Source organism: Triticum urartu, chromosome 7A, assembly GCF_056163025.1.
Source record: "Triticum urartu cultivar PI428250 chromosome 7A, HENAU_Tu73, whole genome shotgun sequence".
Taxonomy (NCBI): Eukaryota; Viridiplantae; Streptophyta; class Magnoliopsida; order Poales; family Poaceae; genus Triticum; species Triticum urartu.
The window spans coordinates 110,566,844-110,586,378 of NC_141879.1; the positions used below are offsets into that span (position 1 = coordinate 110,566,844).

At 45.1% G+C, this 19,535-nt stretch overlaps 1 pseudogene; it reads left to right on the forward strand.

The window, feature by feature from the left end:
• The first annotated feature begins 8,617 nt into the window (after window positions 1-8,617).
• On the forward strand, window positions 8,618-10,423 carry LOC147958362 (uncharacterized; annotated as a pseudogene).
• Window positions 10,424-19,535: the final 9,112 nt, after the last annotated feature.

Below are 19,535 nucleotides of genomic sequence, written 5' to 3' on the forward strand. Positions count from 1 at the left end.
TCCGGCTCAACAGGCTAGCTTCAGAGTCAATTTGCTGACATTGGTCTCTTGTTGAGAAATATTGTAAGAGATAATCCACTTGAGTCGGCTTTCAATGCTCTGACTTGACAAAAATATTGGTCTTCAAATATTCAACTTATATTCAGCCGGCTTGAAGATATAAAACTTGCTGGTTTATGATTACCAAAATTGCCGGGTTATAAATAGATGATGCCGAGTCATAATTGTCGCCGACGCCGGTTTATGATTTTTGCAGACACTGGGTCAATCTGATTTACTCAAACTGAGAATTTGAAGATATTTCTCCCTTATATCCATATTACCTGTAGCCCCCAAGGACCGGTTTAATCAGCATGAATAAGCCGGGACTTATCACCATGGCTTTAAATAAAATCCAGCTGTGTAGCCCCATGAGTCGGCTATAGTCATAGTAGTGTAGCCGGGTCATCCTAGAATTGTCTTCAGCAAAGAGCAATATGCATTAGCCCCCAATTGTCGGGTCATTATGTAATAATGAGCAGGGACTTTGTAAATATGATGATGTAAATTTGAATAGTAACGTGTAGCCCCCAAGGGCCGGCTTAGTAAGATAATACTGAGCTGGGACTTTTCATTGAAATAAATATCATATGATGTAACCCCCATCCTGGGGCTTGAACCCACGTCCACAAGGTTAAGAGCTTTGTGCTTTACCAACTGAGCAGTGGATCCTTCAATATATAATGGAATAAGGCTTGTGTATCTTGAATTTTAACAGGAGCAATTGGTAGCCCCCAAGGGCCGGCTCATTACAATGGGATGAGTCGGGTCTTCAATAAGGCCAATAAAAATGACTTTGCATTAGCCCCCAAGTGTCATGGTGCATGCTTGCAGCGACATGAGACTTGCATATTTGATGTAACCTCAACTTGAATAATGTAGCCCCCAAGTGCCGGGTCGTAAGCCTGCAGCGACTGGGGACTATTTCCTCCATTGTAAAATAAATCATGCCCATTGATAATAGTTGTTGCGCTAAAGCGACTTTGAAAACCTCAATCATAATACTGGTTATTGATAATCATAATAGAAATCCAGCCAAGTTGGCTATTCAAGATTTGAATAACCCGGTTTGAAAACCTCAATCATTCAATATCATAACGAAAATCCAGCCAAGTTTGGCTATTTAAAGATTTCAAATACCTTATCTGTTGACAAGTAAATCCAGAGTTTAAATACCCGGCGGCTCTTGGCTGATGGCGATTCAATACGCCTTCATTGTAAACCGGAATTTTTATGACCCGGTGGCTTATAGCCTTTTGAGAAAAATCCAGAACGGATAATCATTTTGAAGCATCAACTTTGGTAATGAGCTTGAACTTAATCATTTATAAGTCATATTTCTGCAAATCCTGCAGAGAGTATAAACAACATATGCCCTGACGACTTAGCGTCAAAACCAGGGCGGGTCATAATATCTCATATATAACCACTGTGATACTGAATTTGTACTGCCGGCTTATGATACCTGTGCAGTAAGGGTGATAACCCAATCCTTAGAAGCCAATGCTTCCCCACAGATGACGATTGTCATAAACTGGCGACTTATAGTCAAAAATCAAGCCGGGTTAAGTATAAAACACTTATATATATTTGAGATATAATCCCAAAAAGGTCTCAAGTTAAGTAATTGTGGCTGCAATAAACTTTACCAGAGACAGAATAAAACTTTTTGAGGTTTCTGATTCGGATACGATCAGTAAACCGTTCCAAAGGGGTTAAGCTAAGATTCGAATACGATCATATAGCCCCCAGTGGCTTTGGCGATGCCGATCAAGAGGGTATCGACAGCTATGTTCTCTTTGGTTCGAATACAACCTATGTTTGAACAGGAAGCCCCCAAATGACCTTGAGAGTTGTTTAACGACACTGATTCGAATACGATCCACGTCGGACCCAAAGGGGTTGAGCTATGATTCGGATACGATCAAGAAGCCCCCTAGTGGGTTTGGCAGTATGCCAATCAAAAGGGTTTCGACAGCTATGTTCTCTTTGGTTCGAATACAACCTATGTTTGAACAGGAAGCCCCCAAGTGACCATATAAATTTGGGCATTGCGCCAATCAAGAGGGTACTGATAGCTATGCTCGATGAGCAAGAAGCCCCCAAGTGATCATAACAAAATAAGCCGTAAGGCAGGATACCTATGTTTTGAACCGTGCATCATGGCAGCAAGCTCTCTTTGGTAACCATTAATTTGTCCGGGAATTCAAACTTGCAAGAGATTAATTATTTTTGAACCGGAAATTCTTAAACCAGATATTGAGAACCTCAAAGCTTTGTAAGGGACCAATTTACCTTGAGCCGGATGTTGAACCGGTTTTGAGAGTTTTAAAGCTTTGTGGGAGAGAGATGTCTCTTGAGCTGTATTTTAAACCGGAATCTTCATTTTGAGCCGGAAATTTTCTGACGACCTTTAAGTATTCGCCAATAAACAGTAGCCTCCAGGGCCTGGTTACCTTCCCTTCAATGACCCAGAGTTTTTGAATTCATTGAAACCGGCTAATTTTGCCAAGCCATACCATTGTAGCCCCCGAGTCTCAAGATGACTCGAAGAGTTGGCTTGAGATTCTCCATATTTGACCATAGCAGAAGGTGTATATCATTAGCGTTGATAACACGATGTGAATCCACAGAAGGTTGAGGTGACCGCGGCGGGTTATAAATGATCCCGTATGAGCCGTGTCAGCAACTCGGCCAATGGTTTCTTCTAACTGGTTGTTTGAAGCTTAACCAAACTGTAGTGGCGGTGATTTATGCGCCTGCCCATTGAGCCATCCAGTGCAGACGGTGATTGATAATATATGATAATTTGCCTCCAATTTGTTGGAAGAGAAAACCGGGCTTCCCAAGCAGTGACTTGCTCATACTCAATAAACAGCTCATGCAGACAGGTGCGACCTGTGTGTTGATGTAGACCAGGCCGCGAGAGATGGACGGTAAAGACGACCACAATATTAGAGGCAGCTCGGACAGATGAGTCGACCGCGGCATTGTAAGCCGGCGCGGACGAGCGAGTTAATTTGCAAGGACGGTCCCGGTGGGTTGAAGTAGTCCGGGCTGCAAGGGAGGCTTGCACATATATTCATCGAGCTTGATGGCATGGTAAGATACTAGTGCCTTATAATGGTGGCGCGAGTTATTCATCAATGACACAGCCATAACTTTTGCAATGAATAATTGTCCTATATAAACAATATTGCAGAACAAGGCAAAGATAAACTGCTCTTTGACAAAATAATATGTGCTAATAAAATATATTTTAGATGGATATCGCCTGATTGTGTTTAGGCCGAAAATAATCCGCCATGAAGTTGATGATCACCGGATGAAGCTGAAATCAATCACGGATGAACCGGCTGCAGTGTGGTAATCCGGTATGGACTGGTGATTCGGCCGTGACATTTGTAAGCCGGTGCGGACGAAGAGAATCGGCCACGGCGTTGTAAGTCGGTGCCGACGAGAAAGTCGGTCGTATGTTGATGCAGACCGGGCTGTGGGGACAGCGGCTTGCACGTGTCCATTGAGCAGTGACACGGTCGAATGCTAGTGTAAACTCATACTAGCACGCTCCGTAACCGTGATACAATACCACCTTTTGTAATGGATAAGTATCCTGCATGTCAAAATAAATCAAAGCAATTGTTCTTTTGACAAAAATAATATGTGCTAATACAAAATAGACGTTGGATGGGTATCACCTGATGCTTGTGAACGAGAGAGGATCTCGTGGTGTCTCCATAAACAGTGAGCCCTTGTCCTGTTTACCCGGACAAAAGATGACCGATGTGTACGTCCGCCCGAATGTCCCTTGAATGCATCAAAACAAGCTCGAGTCCAAAGAACAGGTTGATCCAGATCGGGCAAGAACTCCATAACGCCAGGGCTCAGTTCGGCTCCGTGACACTGGGGCAGCAGGAGGGACGGCGGCGGCGCAAGTGAGCCGGGCGGATGTGGGAGTTACACCGGTGGCTCATAGCAGAAGCAAGGCCGCGGGAACAGCAGCTCGTTGCAGCACCGACGGTTTTTTGGAAGCGTGATCTTGCGACAGCTGAGGCGCGAATCGGCGGCAATGGAGGCGCAGCAGGTCAACAGAGCAGCTCCAAGGCGGGCCGGTTCTCCCGCAGCAGAACACGTCGATGGACTAGGCCCTGGTCAAGCTTAGAAGAGCCCAGACACATGGACGCAGCGACCGGCGGCGGGTCGGAGCCCACGGGAGAGCGTCGGAGCAGAGCAGACCCGGCAGGGTAGTTCAGATGAGCCCGCAGGATGCCAGTGAGGGCGTCTCGGACTCAGGCGTGAACCGGGCGGATGTTCGAACGGCCGCAGCACTGGAAGCCAGCAGCGGCGACTTTCGGCGGCACTGCAGCAGAGGTGGTGACGATAAAGTTGCGGTCACGCAGCCTGAAGGCAACTGACAGTTCAGCCAAGACGGCGGCTCGGCGGTGAGGGAGGAGACTGACGAGGAGATTCCCCGCGGCTTAGAGACCTGAAAGGCGGCGACCGGCAGAGGTGGCTCGGCCACCGGGGCGCACTGGCGGAGACCGGCGACTCTATCCGAGTTTTGGCGCAAGGGCGACTCAGAAGCGAGACCACAGCGGCGGAGACCGGATCCAACTCCCCTCCACGTCCTTGTCCTGTTCATCCTTGGTTTGAACATCCACGTCGTCTCTTTCCGTGGATTAGTAGTACTAGCACAACCTCTGCTAATGGATCTACAGGGTGGATGTAATATTTGAACAGAAAATAAATGTTTTATTTATTCCTCTCGGCACATTGAAATTGATGAGGACAACCAGGGGCGGCCAGCGCCGCGCGCATCCGTCGAGCGGCGACTTGTAATCGACCACTTAGGCTGCCTTCGACCTGTTAATATGAACCGGACATAGGGACAGCGGCTGTGCGTTCGTCCCCGGGTAGTGGTACTTGTAATTGATTTTCAGGCCTCGATCTCCACGCCTCAGAGTAGTAGCGGTGGATTTGGACTTGATCTTTGGTCAACAACAGCTGATGTAGACGTCAAAAGCAGCCGCAATCGGACTCGACCGTAGAAATCAAGGCGGCGGTTTCAACGGAATATTGCAATATAGTAGGTTTGATCCGACGGAAACTCTTGCGGTCTCGACCACAATGAACTCTACGTGACCTGTGTTGTCGCCTGAGCTTTTTCCAATTTTTGAGCGACGAACTTCAGAGTTGATGTAGATCCTCCGTACCGTCTTTTCGTCATCCGGTTGTTTGCAAGATTCTTGATCCCTGAGAGAGATCCCTCCAAAAACTCAACACCATCGTGCGTCAGCCCCACGGTGGGCGCCAACTGCCGTGGAATTGCCACGGCAGATGTCCTAATGTAAGGACTTAGTCGCGAGGCCAACGCATCTATGTGGTAGCTTGAAGGGGTTGAGCGGAATCGAGAGACGCAACACGCAAGACGAGGATTTAGACAGCTTCGGGCCCCGGAAAACATCATCCGGTAATAACCCTATATGCTGTTTGTGGCTAGGTCTCATTATGATCATGAGGAAGTCGCCGGTAAGCCGGCTCTCCTCTTTGTGTCTAGCCCTAGATATTGTTTCTTGTTGCCTGCCCCCTTTTGGGGAGCCCTGCCCCTCCTTATATAAGTTAGAGGGCGGGTTACATGTGGAGTCCAAATAGGATTAGGACTAGCCTATCTTCTACTACAAGCCGGATACAAGTCCGGTTCTTGATTCCTTGTAAGGGAGATATTCCTCACGCCTTTCCTCTTAAGCCAGCCTACCATAACGTAAGCCGGCCTACTGGGCCTTGAGCCTCCTGGGCCCCCGGGTCTTGTCGCTCCTCTGATCCGCTTGCCAGGTCACCATAAGTCGCCGGGATCGGGCGGGTCACTTAGTTTGTCGTCCAGTCAGGGCGGGTCATTAGTGAGTCACCAAGTCCGGCTGGGTTATACATCCAGCCGGGTCATACCGTGGGGTATATCCCCGACAGGTCCCGAGGTGGCGGAGCGGAGAGCTCGACACGCCGAAGTGGTGACATAGCACGGTCAATGCAGACCTGCAGAATGATGCCGAAGTCCCCGGATCATTTTCCTGTGCACAAAAAATAGTGCAAATCGGAGATACTAGTAATAATAATAATAATTAAAAAATTGTTGCATAATAAATAATTTATGCTAAGTGAGTAATAAAAGAAATATGACCTGGCGCCGAAGTCAATGTCGATGCAGGGCTTTGGCGTGATGCGGTAAAGGCATGGCAAAGTCTGAATTCACAGGCAGGTCGGTCCGAGTTTCGGATGCGGTGTTCGCCGGACTATATACGGAAACTGACCGAACCACAACGCGACCGTCGTTAATGCGGCCATCATTTGACAGACCTGTGTACAGATGATGGACAAACCAGAGTAATAATTCCTTGGAAAAAATAAACCCAAACAAGCAAAATAAATACTAGGATTAATAGCACCTGATTTATTTATTGTAGCAATCCGAAGAAAGATGATTCCCAAAATTGAGACTCGATCCGCACACCCATTGCCTGATGGGTGATAAAGCGACGGTATGGCGATGCTGGCCAAGGTTGGCTCGCTGAGGCAAAGCCCTCGGTCCAGCTATCATGACGGAGTTGGTCGGCTAGTGACGCCGAAGTCTCCGGAGTAGGTTGATGAAGAGATGGCGAAGCCCCCGGTCCAGCCGAGATGTCGAAGCCTCGATGTCAGCCGATGAGTCGAAATAGGTCGGCGTGATGGACACCAGCTTGAAGAAGCAATAGTGCGGCCCTGCCGATGCAGGTCATGACGTGGTCGATGCCGGCTTGATGAAGCGACCGTGCGGCGATGCCGGTATGCCCGCTCCGTGTAATCCGTGGGGCGGCGATGTTGGTGATGATTTATCCTTCGCGATGCCGGACTCTTGTTCGGCTTGCCGAGATGATGATCCGAAGAAGTTGAGCTCGGCTCAATGAAGTGACGACATGTCTAGCACATGTCGGCAACCATGGAGCAATATTGCCGGACTGGTTTGACACCAGCATGATGTTGAAGATCATGTTCAAAAGATCTTAAAGTTGGTGGGATGTGTTCGGAAACAAAACACAATACCCCATACAAAATTTCCTTCAAAAAGGATGTCCGAAATCCCGTTCATAAAAAAGACGAACTCGGGTCGGATTCGTTTTCGTGCAGAAAACAGATCCGAAAAGTGATGCACTAATCGGAAGGTTCCCGGAGTTTGGACGGTCGGATCGAGCTGAAATTTTGGGAGGTGGCAGATATAGGAATTACGCAGCCGATCAACGGTTGGATCTTCCAAAGTACGTACGAGTTAGAAGCTGGACACCACGCCCTAAACTCGTCCAGATTCCCGTCCAGATTTGACAGGGCTCCGGTATATCGTGGATTGCCAGAGATTTCTTCATCGGAACTCGACGAAATTTTCCTGGGTTGTTGTAGACTCAATTCCGCACAATTCCACCAAAGGGATCGTCAAAGCGATGCTCTAAGAGGTGATGGCAGCGGATACAAGTTTGCTGTTCGGAAAAACAGCACGGTCGCCCGAGGGCAATGTTGACGTTGAGCCCCCGAGCTCCATGGATGATTCCTCCATGATCTTGATAGAGATCGGAGTTGATATTGACGAAGGCCCTCGTCCGAACATGATGATCGGAGATGAAGCACGGTCCTCAATCAAGCCAAGTTGACCAATCGAGCCGGCGAAAGATGCCGGCCTTGCAGTTGACCTGCAGACGAGCCATCGATCCTTTTGCCGATCACACAACGGAACTCTTAATGAAAGCACCAATGTCGGTGTCAAAACCGGCGGATCTCGGGTAGGGGGTCCCGAACTGTGCGTCTAGGCTGATGGTAACAGGAGGCAGGGACACGAAGTTTTACCCAGGTTCGGGCCCTCTTGATGGAGGTAAAACCCTATGTCCTGCTTGATTAATATTGATGATATGGGTAGTACAAGAGTAGATCTACCACGAGATCAGAGAGGCTAAACCCTAGAAGCTAGCCTATGGTATGATTGTATATTATATATTGACTAGCCTGGCCTCGGTTTATATAATGCACCAGAGGCCCAGGATAACAAGAGCCCTAGCCGAATGCGCCGGTGGGGAGGAGTCCTTGTCTTGATCACCAAGTCTTGTAGAATCTTTCATGTATGCGGCAGCTGTTCAAACTAGCCCATGAGTATACGGCCATGGGGGTCCTCGGTCCAATCTAACAGATCGGGAGATGACGTGGTGAGTACCCCCTAGTCCAGGACACCGTCAGCACTGCTACAGACTTCGTTGGTGAGATGGTTAGGATGGGGGGAAGCACGTGCCTGAAGACTACTATCAAATTTGCCCATGCCGTGGTTAAGGTGTTTGGACCAGAGTATCTCAAAGAACCAAATGCGTAGGACATGGAGAACTTTTTGGCTATTGGAGAGTCAAGGGGGTTTCCAGGAATGCTCGAATCAATTGATTGAATGTATTGGCAATGGAAAAACTTCCCCAAAGGTCTGCAGGGAGTGTAACAAGGTCACACCAGAGAGGCCATCATCATACTAGAAGCGGTGGCATCACATGACTTATGAATTTGGCATGCTTTATTTGACATGCCCGATTCTCACAACGACATCAACGTGCTTCAACGATCTCCGGTGTTCAGGAGGCTTTACAATGGGGAATCACCACCATGCAACTACACTGTCAACGGCCGGGACTACAACATGGGGTACTATCTTGCCGATGGTATCTATCCTCAGTAGGCGGCGTTTGTGAAGACCATATCCGAGCCATGTGGCAATAAACAAAGCCACTTTGCAACAATGCAGGAAGTGGCTAGGAAAGACGTGGAGAGGCCATTTGGTGTGCTTCAGGCTCATTGAGGAATTGTGCGGAGCGCTGCAATGATGTGAGAATCGGAAACTTTGTAGCAGCTGATGACATGTTGTGTTATTCTGCACAATATAATTATCGAGGATGAGGGTGATGGTATAGCCCAAACCCATGATTTCGAGGCACTCGGAGAACAAGTTGAAATTCTAGAAGATCAAGATGCGGCTCAGCTTATGAATTTTCTGCAAATGGATCAGAATCTTCGAGATCAATAGGTGCACACGCATCTACTCAATGATCTTGTGGAGCACATGTGGATCCACAATGGCAACCTAGGAGGCAATGCTTGAGTTTGACATTTTAAATAAATTTTATGTAAACGCTATGTATGCTTGATACCAACAATAGCTATTTATGTGCGACATTGTGTTGCATGATCGACGTGGATGTATTTGCATGGATTTAAGAGTCCGGATTTGAGATATGTGGATGCCCGGAACGAAATATAAGGGCCCGTCCGGATGCGCCCATGGGCGTGCCCGGGCGCGTCGGGTGCTTGAGGGGCCGGATTTGCCAAGTCCAACTCTAGATGCTCTTATCGGTTGCCATCGAGGATGTAGATGACCTCATAGCCAATCTCGATTACACGCTTAGGTCCGGTCCAGAGTAGAGCACACAACATCTGGTCTATGGCACACAGGGTTCCAGTTCATCGAGTTGTAGATGTGATATGTATTGGCGATCAACAATAATAAACTTCTGCATGCGTATTTTTCTGAAATGATGAGCCTGCGGTTGAATTTGTTGTTTGTCACAGGCATCAAGACAAAAACCCTAAGCCACTGCTTCAAGGGTCCAGAGCATGATTTTGGGCCTCAAACTTCAGCCACCACTTCCAGTTGCTTTGCTATTCGTTCTTTTCAGGGGAAGCATGTCAAGCCAGGACTACCCCGCGGCTCAGGCTGGCAAGAATCAAGAGGAGGCTGCTGCGTCCGAGGATAGCAGCGGTCTATACGGGCTGCGGATGGTGGCGCCTCCCTCACAGGGCGTGGTGAGCAATGACCCGATGGCTGCCACTGACTCGTCTCTGCCGACGAAAGGGAAGGGCGTCGTGGGGGGGCTGATTCTGGGGGGGGGGCGAGTGGCCTGATTCTGGCTTCGCCGAAGGCCTCCATTGGATTCACTGCCACGACTACATCGCCCCTACCCTCTGTAGGAATAACAAGACCAAGTTGCGCTCTCCGACAATGTTCAACGACAAGACGATCGTCATCGACATGGAGGCGGCCTTGCAGGCGGTGGCGGACAAGCTGGTGGTGGGTCGGGTACTCTCGCCATACCCGGCCGACCCCCAGGCCGTTGTCAACGAGCTGAAAGGGCCATGGAGACTCCGCGGTGAGGCGGTGGCCCAGCGAGTCAAAAATGAAGATAGGCGTTTCAGCGTCACCTTTTCAGAGGAAGGTGACTGGCGTCATGTGCTGCAAGCTAGACCGTGGCACTACAGGAATGACGCGGTCCTGCTCACAGCGTTTGATGGCAGCAGTTACCCTATGGATGTTCCCCTTGATTCTTTCAGAATTTAGGTGCAAATCCATGGGTTGCCGGTTCCGATCAAGACCATGGAAATGGGATGGACCCTTGGCGAGAAGCTCGGCGCTGTCATTACGGTGTAACACAAGAACAAGAAGATCATCGATGAGTACATTCGCGTCTGCGTCGAGCATCAGGTGGACAAGCCAGTGAGGAAGTTCATCGACACAACCGACGTTGGAGGCACTAACAAGATATACTTTCCTGTTAAGTATGAAAAATTGCCTAATTTTTGTTTGTGTTGTGGTGTCGTGGGGCACACTACAGTCATGTTCTGTGGTGTCACTACTGAGCTTCAAAAGAAGAACTTCTCGATCGACCTCAAGGCTTCTGCTCACCCGAAGAACGTGCACACTTTGCGGCTTCGATCGGGCGACTCCTCGAGTATGGAGGCCTGTCAGTGGCCCCTGGAGATGAGGAGGTGGCGGGCAGGTCCAAGCTGCCAGAGAAGGAGATCAAGGCGGTGACCAAGGATGTCTAGAAGCTCACGGTCGAGGCGGCGATGGGGGCTGAAGGTTCCCAGGATGAGGACCCCTCTCCCAATGATGTTGAGATAGTCATCGCGTGTGGCCGAGCGGACGGGACAGATCAGGTTGCTGTAGGGGTCAATGGGGACGCTCCCTCCATCATCTTGAGTGCTCCCGTGACCCCTGCTGTTGTTGCCACCACTTCTGGGAGCAACCCAAAGGAGCTGTGGATTGTGTCCCCTCAGCCCGCCAGGGTAACATGATGGAAGTATAGGGTACCATGGGCTCCATCAACATGTACGCCCATGCTAAAGGGGAGGTTGCTGACCCAAGCAAGGTAACTGAATCTATTCGAGGCCGATGGAAGAGAGTTTATAGAGATGAGCAGGTGGAGCGGGCTGCTGTCCAAGGCGTGTGCACCAAGCATGTGGAGTTTGGGGTCCCAACACCCCCAAATAGCGGCAGTGACATGTCCAGCCGCAAGGGTGCCTTTGCAGCCATCCTGGAGAGCACGGAAGGTAGTAAGAGGAGTCATCCTGATGATCAAAATTTAGTGTTTAGCATGGATAGCACTAGTTCACAGAGTATAGAGTATAAGAGTGCAAATGATATAAGTGTTTCTTGTAAAAGAGTCTGTACTGAGAGGGTTGAGGCTGTAGTAGGGCTAGATGGATCCATTGTTCATGTAGCACAGGAGAGAGAGTGGAGAGAGGAGGGGGGTTAGGATAAAAGGATGGAATCAGTGGGAGAGGAGAAAGAGGATGGGGAGGAAAAAAAGGAAGCTACCGGCCTTGGGGCTGCTGGTGACCTGACGGGCGTGGATGACACCTGTCAGGAGCCATGAAAATATTGAGTTGGAACTGTCGAGGCTTGGGTCAACCTCGTACAATTCAAGAGTTGGTGTGCTTCTCAAAGATGCACAGACCCAATATTATCTTTTTATCTGAAACAAGAAAGAATAAAGAGTATGTTGAGAGCTTGCGCTATAGGTTGGGTATGAATAATGTTTTACTATTTCTGGCCATGGTAAAGGTGGTGGACTAGCTTTGTTTTGAGATGAGGCGTACTCTTGTGAGCTGAACAAATGTGGTGACCACTTTATTGATTTGTACGTCGACAAGGGAGAGGGAACAAAGTGGAGGTGCACCTTCATTTATGGTGAGCCTAAGGCGAGTGAAAGGTATGTTATGTGGGATCTCTTGAGACGGATTAAACCTCTTGGTGTTGGAGCTTGGTTTATGGTGGGGGATTTTAACGAAGCTATGTGGCAAGATGAGCACTTCTCTCATCATAAAGAGGTCTACTAGACTAATGGCCAATTTTCGTGAAGTTTTGTCTGATTGCAATTTATATGACTTGGGTTACCATGGTGTGCCTTGGACGTATAATAACAAAGATGGAAACAAGAATGTTAAGGTGCGTCTTGATCGTGCAGTGGTGTGCCCGCTTTGGTCTTCAATGTTCCCTCGATGTAAGGTATCCCATATTATAAGCTCCAGGTCTGATCACTGTCCCATTTTTGTTGAGGTATTGGGTACTCATCAGGTGGGTAGATTTGTTAATCAGTTGAAATATGAATCTTATTGGGAGTGGCAAGGTGGAGATTTGGATGAACTGATTAGTGCTGGTTGGAATAGAGAGTCTAATATTAATGATCTTGAAGATATTGCAAATAAGTTAGACAAATTAATGGAATTTCTTCATGCGTGGAGTAGGGTTATAACACCCCGGACACACCCTCCGGTGGTCGTTACTCCTGGCGGGATTTAGACTGGCCCCACGTATCAATACTAGTCTTTTATGTACACTTTGTCATCACTCATGCGCACCCGGGAGCAACTTCCCGATCGGTCACCCATCCTGAAACTGCTCCAAGCTGAGCACGCCTAACTTTGGAGTTCTGTCCGAATGGGCTCCCGGAAAAGAAGGAATTCCTTATTGGTATGAGTAGTCTATCATCCCTAATAAGCCAGGCTATGACATACACCCCCACTCAAAGGAACCGACGTCCTCATCGGGCCACAGGAATGTTTCCTCTTGGCACATATGTCTGTACTTCTAGTCCGGCACATGTGCCATGCTGTGTGCCACGACGGGTCACAAACGTCATGCACAGCATGACCGCGCACCTGTCCGCAAACATCCGTGTAACCGCGAGGGCCGGCTCTGATACCAACTTATAACGCTCCGGACACACCCACCGGTGGTCGTTACTCCTGGCGGGATCTAGACTGGCCCCACAGATCAATACTAGTCTTTTCTGCACACTTTGTCCTCACTCGTGCGCACCCGGGAGCAACTTCTCGGGCGGTCACCTATCCCGAAACTACTCCAAGCTGAGCACGCTTAACTTTGGAGCTCTGTCCGAATGGGCTCCCGGAAAAGAAGGAATTTCTTATTGGTATGAGTAGTCTATCATCCATAATAAGCCAGGCTATGGCAAGGGTTCATATTGGTTATTTACCAAAGAAACTAGAGTGGGCTCGTAAAAGACTAAATGTGTTGTTTAGTAGGAATTATCATTCTGTAGTGATGGAAAGGAAGAAAATTCTTGAAGAGATGGATGAGCTTCTTATAAAGAAAGCGATGCTATGGAAGCAAAGATCTCATTTGGATAAGATAAGAGGAGGAGACCATAATACTAATTATTTTCAGAGAAGGGCTTCATGGAGAGCAAAGAAAAATTATATTGCGGCACTAAAGAAGGATGATGGGTGTCTCATGGAAAATCTGGAGGATATGAAAGGTATAACAAACTCGTTCTTTAAAAAACTTTATTTTGTTGACGACTCCGTTGACCCCTCCCATATTATTTCGTTGGTCAAACCCGTTGTCTTTGATGATATGAATGATGAGCTTTGCAAACCGTTTTCGGAACAAGAGATTAGTGATGCGCTTTTTCAAATGGGACCGTTAAAAGCTCCGGGTCCGGATGGTTTTCCTGCAAGGTTTTTCCAACAGAATTGGGGTTTGATCAAAGAGGATATTGTTAAAGCTGTCCAACAGTTTTTAAATTCTGGAATTATGCCAAAGGGGATTAATAACACAACTATTGTTCTCATCCCAAAAGTTAAGAATCCTTAGTCTATTAAAGAGTTCAGGCCGATCAGTTTGTGCAATGTTATCTATAAGATTATTTCCAAATGCCTTGTTAATAGACTGCGACCGCTCCTTGATGGTATGATTTCGCCTACTCAAAGTGCATTTATTCCGGGAAGGTTAATTTCTGACAATGCTCTCATAGCTTTTGAATGTATGCATTCGTTAAGTATGCTGAAAGATTTCAGAGGGGAATTTTGCGCATATAAGTTGGCCTTGGCGAAAGTCTTTGATCGGGTGAACTTGCGTTTCTTACAATGTATGATGGGGCTTTGGGTTTTGCACCGACGTGGATAAATTGGATTATGGCATGTGTTACATCGGTGAAATTTGCGGTGCGGTTCAATGGACAATTGTTGGAGACGTTTTCACCTACTCGGGGGCTCAGGCAGGGAGATCCTTTATCCGCGTATTTGTTCCTATTTGTTGCCGAGGCACTTTCTTTACTGCTTAAAGATGCTTCTACTAGGGGAATTCTTCGGGAGTTTCATTTGAACAGACAAGCTCCAGGTATTTTGCACTTGTTGTTTGTAGACGATAGTATGTTATTTTTCAAAGGCTCCATTGATCAAGCAGTTGTCATTACAGATATTTTGACGGAGTATGAGAAAGGGACTAGGCATTTATTAAGTCCTGATAAGTGTTCCATGATGTTTGGGAAAAAGTGTAGTTTGGAGAATCAAGTGGCTATAATGGTAATCTTAAAAATTACGGTCGATGGGTTCGAAGATAAATATCTTCGACTTCCAGTTCCTGAGGGAAGAATGAAAGCTGGTAAGTTTCAATCTACTAAAGAAAAGGTTCTGAAAAGGCTCTCTGACTAGATAGAGAAATACGCTTCTTATGGGTGAAAGAAGACTTAATAAAATCAGTTATTCAAGATCTACCTGTGTATGCTATGGGTATTTTTAAGTTCCCGGCTTCCCTTTGTGAGGAGTTAACCCAGATTATCAGGAATTTTTGGTGGGGAGATGAGGAGGATCAAAGAAAAACACATTGGTTAGCATGGGACAAATTAACAAGGTCTAAAGGTAAGGGGGTATGGGATTCCGGGATCTCAAATTATTTAACCAAGCTCTCTTAGCCAAACAAGTGTGGAGGTTATTGGTTTATCCGGATTCGTTGTGTGCTAAGCTGATGAAGGCAAAGTATTACTCTCAGGGACATATTCTTGATACAATGTTTCCTCAGTCTGCATCATTCACTTGGCAAGGTATTATGCATGGTCTGGAATTACTTAAGAATGGTGTCATTTGGCGGGTGGGTGATGGATCTAGCATTAATATTTGGAGGGATAATTGGTTATCCAGGAGCACTGGCCTTACAATTTCAACTAAAAGGCATAATACTAGATTGAGATGGGTCTCTAATTTGTTCTTGAGCGGGAGAAAGGTATGGGATGAAAATTTGATTAAGTACCTTTTCTATCCCCATGATGCAGAGGAGATTCTTAAGATTTGTATTCATGCTTATGGGGATGGGGATTTTATTGCGTGGCACTATGAGAAGAACGGTATATTTTTCTGTTAAAAGTGCGTACAATTTAGCGCTTAAGTTGAAGGATAGTCAAGATAAATTGGGTCAATCTAGTGGAGATCCATGTGGAGAAAGAAGGCTCTGGAATTTAATTTGGAAGGCTAATATCCTTCAGAAGATAAGGATTTTTTTTCCTGGAGGGCCGCAACCAATAGCTTGGCAGTCTAGACCAAGAGAGTTAAGCACCATCAGATTACTTCAGGTATGTGCTCTATTTGTGGAGTAGAAGATGAAAGCACTTTTCATGCCCTCGTTACTTGTTCTAACGCTCGTGCTCTGCGACTGGCCTTGAGAGAATTGTGGAATATTCCTAATGAAGAGTGGTTCAAATTCTCGGGGCCAGATTGGCGGTTGATTCTGTTGGATCATTTGAGCCTGCAACAGCGAGAGCAAGTTTTGTTTCTTTTCTGGCGAGCATGGTACTTGAGAAATGATTTAATTTTTGAAAAAGGGTAGGAATCCATTGCTGCTTCTGCAATTTTTGTGGTAAACTATTGGTCTTCTTTTACGTCCTGCCACGACACTGTCGAGGTTGTTCCTAGTAACAGAAGTAAAGGAAAAATGGAAGATGCTACACTAGTTTTCGCAACATCACAACAACAGGTCGGATGGAAACCTCCACCAGATGATTATATCAAGATCAATGCCGATGCCAGCTATGTGGAGAGTATTAATGCGGCCAGAGTGGGGGTGGTTGTTAGAAACTCATCTGGCGAAGTTATTATATCTTCGTGGGACTTTCTAGGTTAGTGCTATAGCGTGAATGAAGCTGAGCTGCGTGCTTGCCTGGCAGGCCTTTATATAGGGTATTACTCTTCATCAGTCCATTATTTTAGAGACTGATTGTGCTTTTGTCTGTTCTTTCCTTGCAAATGAGAATCTTGATAGGCCCTCGCTCGTTGATCTGAAGAAGGAAGTCTTGAGCATATCGAAGATGCTTAAGAAGTTTAAAATTGCGAAAATTAATCGGAACGCCAATAAGGTGGCTCATGAAATTGCGAGGTTTAGCTTTATAAGTAAATATGTGGGATTCTTTTTAATAGCGTTCCGCCCTGTGTGGCGAATTTCGTAATGAACGATTGTAATAACATTATTAATTAATTAATGTATGGGGGTTTTTCAAAAAAAAACCCAAGCCAACTGATAAGTAGGTCAGTCAGGGCCTAGGGGGGCATATATACTTCATTGTTTTCGTGAGTATATATGAACAATAATGTGAGTATATATGGGTAGATTGTTTTTCCTTTTGTAAGATTTGATTGCTTTCATTTTTGTGAGTATTTACTTGTACTCCTCTCTGGACCGTCTTAGTTTTTGTGAACAATTTATTTGACAAAAATGCTAGTGCCTTTTTTGTGAAAATCCTTGTTTACTTACAAGTATGTTTAACTTCGCACATTGCATCAACAGAAATCTGGACTTTTAGCTACAATCTGCATTATCTTAATTAATCTCAGAATATTCCAATGTTTTGTTGACAGAAGCGTGTTTCTTTTTACCGCTATTTGATGTTTTTTTGGAAACACATTTGAGGTTTGTCATTGCATTCTTAAACCAACACGAAGGATCCCTTCAAAAGTGAGACATCCTGCTTGACGCTCGTGAGTGTCAAGTAGATGAGCCTCCAAGCGGGTATATGCGTAATAGGCCCCCAGCTCACTCTAGCAATACGCTGGCACGCTCTATCGATCAGTTTTCTTTTGTTTGTTTTTTCAGTCGGGTTTCTTCCAAAAACCAGCTGTTATGATATTTTTTAGGACTTTAAATATATAAGAACCTAGTAAAATAAATTTGAAAACTACATATTTTTTTCATCATTTATAAATAAAGGGTTCAGTATGTGTCTAAAAAACTTTAGTCTATATTTAAAAAGTTCAAGCACGTATTATAAAACTGTTCATCATATGCTAAGAAAGTTTTCAATGTATATTACAAAAATGTTCAACCTGTAAATAAAAAATGTTCAGCATATATTACAAAAATGTTCATGTATACTAAAAAAATGTTTCATTTTCAATTTGAAAAATGTTCACCATATATGAAAAAATGTTCAGTTTGTATTTTAAATAAGTTCACCATATATTAAAAAATATTTATGTTACAGACAACTATAAAATATGAAAGTGCAAACAGAAAAACAGGAGAAAAAAAACTTGGAAGAGAAAACCCAAAAAGGAAAAAGAAACAGAAGAAACCTAGCAGCAAAACCAGAAGAAAAACTAATAATTTTTCATTTTTCATTTTATTTATTTTTAAAGGGTAATACAAATGCCGCAAATTCTTTTTTTTTCTTAGAAAACTACATTATTATTTTTTCAAGTTTTTTTCATTTATTTTTTCTTAAAGAGTACTCCCTCTGTAAAGAAATATTTAGTCCTTGCAGATGGAGTAAAATACCGAAGCCACTAATTCATTATTTCTTAGAAAATTTCATTATTTTGATTTTGTTATGGATTTTATTACATTTCCTTTCTTCTTTAATGGTAATACCAATGCCACTAATTTTTTCCTTCTTAGGAGACTTTTTTTGAAACATCCACTATTATATGCTTATTCTTGTATAAAGTAGAGCAATTTCTATGTAATTTATGTGCAATTTTTTCATTACTTATTTTATTAATTTTCATTTTCTTTCTTCTTAAAGGGCAATATCAATGCCGATAATTCATTCTTTGTTAGAAAACTTAATTATTTTTATTTTTATTTCTTTTTCTTTTTTCTTTGAGGGTAATACCAACATTACTAATTCATTTCTTCTTAGAAAACTTTATTTTAATTACTTATGCTATTATATGCTTATTCCTGCACATTATAAAAGGTGTAATTTCTGTTTAAATGGTGTGCAATTTTTTTATTTTAATTTGTTTTTGGATTTCTTTCTTCCTAAGGGTTACTTTTGTTTTTTTTGTATGATGGGTATTGCATGCATGTAAATCCTTTGGGTTCCTAGCGAGATGAAAGCAAGTGAATCGCTGAGAGGATTTTAGTACCTTTTTTAGCCAAAGAACTTTTATACTCGCTCCGATCCCTATTACTTGTCATTCAAACTAGTATATCTAGGCGTATTTAAGTGATAGATACATCCGTTTGAGCGATAAGTAATATGGATCGAACGGAGTAGCTTTTGTAGTGGTATAAGAACTTTTGTAGCTTGGCATTGTGCATAATCTCTAGCAGCCTAGCACTAGTTGTGCTTGGTGTTTGGCCCAGACTGTTAAAAATAAAACTTAACCTACCGTTTCATTTCATGGACCAAGGGAAAAGGCCTAGGAGGCCCATGTAAGGCCACTCTTCGTCGTTTTCTTTTCCATTCGGCTTCGATCTAAAGAAGCTCTCATGGCGCCGCTACTGTAGCTATAGGAAAAGGACCGGAGTAGTGAAGTACTCCTCGGGACCTCGGCCACTCGTACAGACCACATCATGTCTCAGCTGAAAACAGACGCCCCAAGTAAATCAACAGAAAACAAGAGTGGAGACATCTGACGCAGAGAGAGAGAGAGAGAGAGAGAGAGAGAGAGAGAGAGAGAGCGCATGAGATTAGACAAGAGAAAGTGACTGACCTAAATATATTTTTCAGTGGACTGTCACCTAGCCGGTCCCATAAAAATAACGGTACCAATCATTCCAGTACCAGTTTATTAGCCGAATACTTTTTTCTGTGAAACTTTGCCCAGTCATGCTCACCGACTCTATGTGACGATGTAGGAAGCATGAAGTCGCTCATAAGCTTGCCTTGCTTCGTGTCGGACGCAAGCATCCCTTCCTCGGTGAGGGAGGAGCATGAATTAACTGATGATGTAGTCCAGATATCGATTGGCATCGAGGACATATACGACCTCATAGCCGACCTCGATTACACACGGTCAGTCCGGTCCAGAGTAGAGCACACAACATCTGGTCTATGGCGCTCGGGGTTCCGTCTATCAAGTTGTAGATGCGATATGTATTGGCGATTCATTTGATCACTACAACAAAAACGAGTGAATTGCAGAAAACATCTACA